We start from the raw sequence: 3,688 nt of genomic DNA, 5'->3' as shown, positions 1-3,688 counted from the left end.
CTGCTTTAACCAACTTCTTCAATTAACCATTTTAACTACCGCCCTGATTTCATTAGACTAAAGGGCTTCTGATGTTATTTTAAACTAGACCAGAATTTAGACAAGCAAACCATAGAGATCAAATGATTCATTCCTTAAGTAAGTCCTTTATACACACAGGAAAAAAAATTACCTGGTCCAACTGGGCAGTGACTTTTCTTTTTCATTGTTATTTTTGTAGTCTTATTACTGGAATGGGAAAAATGTTACAAAAGTATGGAGGCCACTCTCTTGCCTTTAAGGCAGGCTGCCCCTGAATTCCTAAATAAATGAGCATCTCTGCCTTGAAGTTTCCCTTTGATTCCTTTTATATCTGAATAAGAGTTGTGATGTAATAAATTATAACTTTACATTCATCATTCACTAGCATAGGCTGCATGCATGGGGTTATGAAGCAGGAAGATAAATAATTAAACTGACCTGCTCTAGTTCAAAAGGATATATAACAGTGTGACAGAGGAAAAAACAGTGATTATGCTGCTGTACAATTTGACCCAGTATTTCTGCCCAAATCCAGAACATTAGATGAAATCACCATAACCAGGCAATCCACCAGACAGAGAGAGACTCTGCTGAGGACTCTAAAAACAGGGCAACCGTTGCTAGGGTGGTCAGGAACAGATGGGCAGTATCAGCATGGCAGAAGGGGAAAGCAGTCTCATATATATATATATATATATATACGCACACACACACTTACACACACACATATACATACATATATGTATATATGTTATTTTTAAAATATTAAATATATTAAATTTAATATATTAAATTTAAATATAATATTTAATATATTATTAAATATATTAAATGTATTTTTAATATATATTATTTTTTAAATATCTTACCATTCTATTTGTAATTTATCTCAATAAAGCTGGAAAACAAACAACATACTCTTAGAAGTTCCTGCTTTTTACTGTGGGAATTACTTGGATGCAATGAGAATACGGTTCAATGAGAATTTAGAGGGATGTTAGCTAAATTTGAACTATATTTTTCCATTCCTACTTACACGCATAAAAAAAAGGAGGCAAAAGTCATTTTTCAAGGATGCAATTATAGTTAGTTTTGCCACAAGAATAGCCTCTTTAGGAACTCTTGGTAGTGAAGCTGGTGAGTAGCAAACACTAAAGGTAAGTCCCATAACATTAACTAGTTAGGATGTCAGTGCCAAGGACATGATCTTTGAACGCAATCTCTTTTGAAGACAAAGATGGATGGACTGTGTTTTAAGAAGCAGAAGGAAACTAAAAATTTGCACCATATCATAAGAAATGTCCTGTTGAAAGGAAGTAGCCTTCTGATGCGGGACAAGAACATCATGAGATACACAGAAAAGGATTCCAAAATTTGGATGGTACAGGAGAGAAAACTGGAGCCAAAACTGTTCCTCTCAGCCATATTTAGCTGAGGTTTGTCCTCATCCCTTAGTGAAGACGAACTAAAATTCTAGTCTTGTTATCATTTAGTTTGTCATATACGTTTATACTTTGTTTATATGAATGGCAGAAAGGTACGCAACTTCTAAATTGTCTCCTACCTGAAAGATAAGCTCTTTCTCCTGCTCCCCACGCTTCCTCCCAAGAATTGGAACTTAGATATGCCCATGAACCAGCTTCAACCAGGCAGACAAAGACAATGCTCTAGAGAATGGCAGAGCAAAAAGAGAGAAGAAACCTGGATTCCACAGTGACTGCATGGAACAGACCTGCCCATTAACTGGAGTGAGACATAAATACCTTCTTTTAAGCCACTTGTATTTGGGGCTCTTCGACACAGCAGCTCAGCCATTAGTGAAAATTTACAAAGGCCGTGAACTGAAGTAACCACGTGTATATCCAAAAGCTGAAAAAGCTGGTCCTCAAAAAACACCAAAAGGAAGCAAAGTTAAGAAAACCTTGTGCCTTAGAGAAATGAAGAGACTAAATGCTATTGCTGTCTTTTCAGTCACTAGTACCATTCTTTCTTAATATTCTTCCATTTAACAGATGTCCTTTCAATAAATGTCCATTTTTGCTTGAGCTAGTTTGAGTTTCTGTTGCTTACAGCTGTAAACCTCCAGCTAAGACTGTAAGACAGCACTAGTAACAGGAAGAAATACACCAAAATGTCGAAAGCGTCTATGTCCATGAGGTAGGTGTACATGCCATTTTATTTACTTTGTTTTAATTTTCCAAACTTCATATAATGAAAGGACATTACTTTTCTAATAGAAAGTTTTCTAAACTTTCTAAAAGTTTATACTGAAAAAAGTTTCTAGTGCAAGATAGAGCAAATCAGAAAAATAATCCAATAGAATTCTCTATTAGCCATATTTCTTGTCTGGGTGTGCCAGATATTACATTAATAATAATACTCTTTATCAAACATCTATCGTGTGCAAGGCATTGTAATTGGATTCAATGTTATTTCATTGAATCTTTGTACCAAAATATAAGAAAAATAATATTATCCCCATTTTAAGGATAAAGAATTTGAGGCTCTGAGAGATTAAGTAACTCTCCCAAGGTCCCAAGGTGATTCATAGAGATAAAATTCAGACTTAGGTTTGTCTAACTCCAAAGCCCATCTCTTGTCACTAGGCAATAAATAAACAACATTTTAAAGAAGGGAAGAAAATTACATGCTAGGAGCCCACCCAATTTTCTTTTCAGCAAAGAACTACTTTGCTCCTACTGGAAGCCTTGTGATTGACAAGGGGACTAAAGACATTACTTGCCTGTAATCCTTCCATTAGCATAGGGCACCTGGAAAGCGGAGAGTTGTCTGATCTTTCTCTGAACGTCAGGCCTGTAGAACGCACCTGGCCAAGAAGGAATGACTTTAGGAGGTGATGTGGTGATATTTTTTCATTATCCATGCTTAGCACTGTAGTTAATAATGTGAGGGCATGCATATTTAGTACTCCTTTAGTCAGCATTAGTGAGGAGGAAGCTGAACATCAACCTGAGTAAGCCCAAAGATACTCAAATAAAGGTTTTTTAAATTAACTAATGAGGACTCTGCAATCTCTAAGGCCATTAAAAAAGAGAAACGTTGCTCAAATAGACTTTGTATTCTAGGAGGGAGTAGGTGATCGGAAAGCAAGGGATTCTTACCGGAAATGTGTTCATCTTGTAAGTTATAGGAAATATTGGGAAGGCTTTCCCCTATATCTAAACCTAACACCACCCACCTGGAATTGTTAGCAACTCAGCCAGTGCCGCTGTTGATTCCTTCAAACCTCTTCACTATTCGGTCTTGTAAGGAAGGGCAAGATGTGGATGAAGCTGTGTAGAAAGTCTATAGTTTGAGACGATGTCTCAAATATGCCCAAAATATGTCCTTACTTTAATCTGCAGAATCTGTGAATATTTTAGGTTACATAACAGAAAAGAACTAAGTCTGCAGATGGAATGAAGGTTGCTAATCAGCTGGCCTCAAATTATGGCAAGTATCCTGGATTATCCAGGTGGACCCAGTGTGTTCACAGGAGTCCTTAAAAGGGGAAAATGAAAGCAGACGGGTCAGAGAAGCAGATAAGACCATAGAAGCGTGGTCAGAGTGATGCAAGGTAGGAGTCAACCTGCCATTGTTGGCTTTGAAGATAGAGGAAGGGGGCACGAGCTAAAAATGCCCCAGTCTCTAGAAGCTGGAAAAGGCA

Source organism: Monodon monoceros, unplaced genomic scaffold (genome assembly GCF_005190385.1).
Source record: "Monodon monoceros isolate NGI ecotype Baffin Bay Population unplaced genomic scaffold, NGI_Narwhal_1 Super_Scaffold_6, whole genome shotgun sequence".
NCBI classification, from domain to species: Eukaryota; Metazoa; Chordata; class Mammalia; order Artiodactyla; family Monodontidae; genus Monodon; species Monodon monoceros.
The sequence above is the reverse complement of the archived record's forward strand: the minus strand, read 5'-3'. Positions refer to the sequence as shown.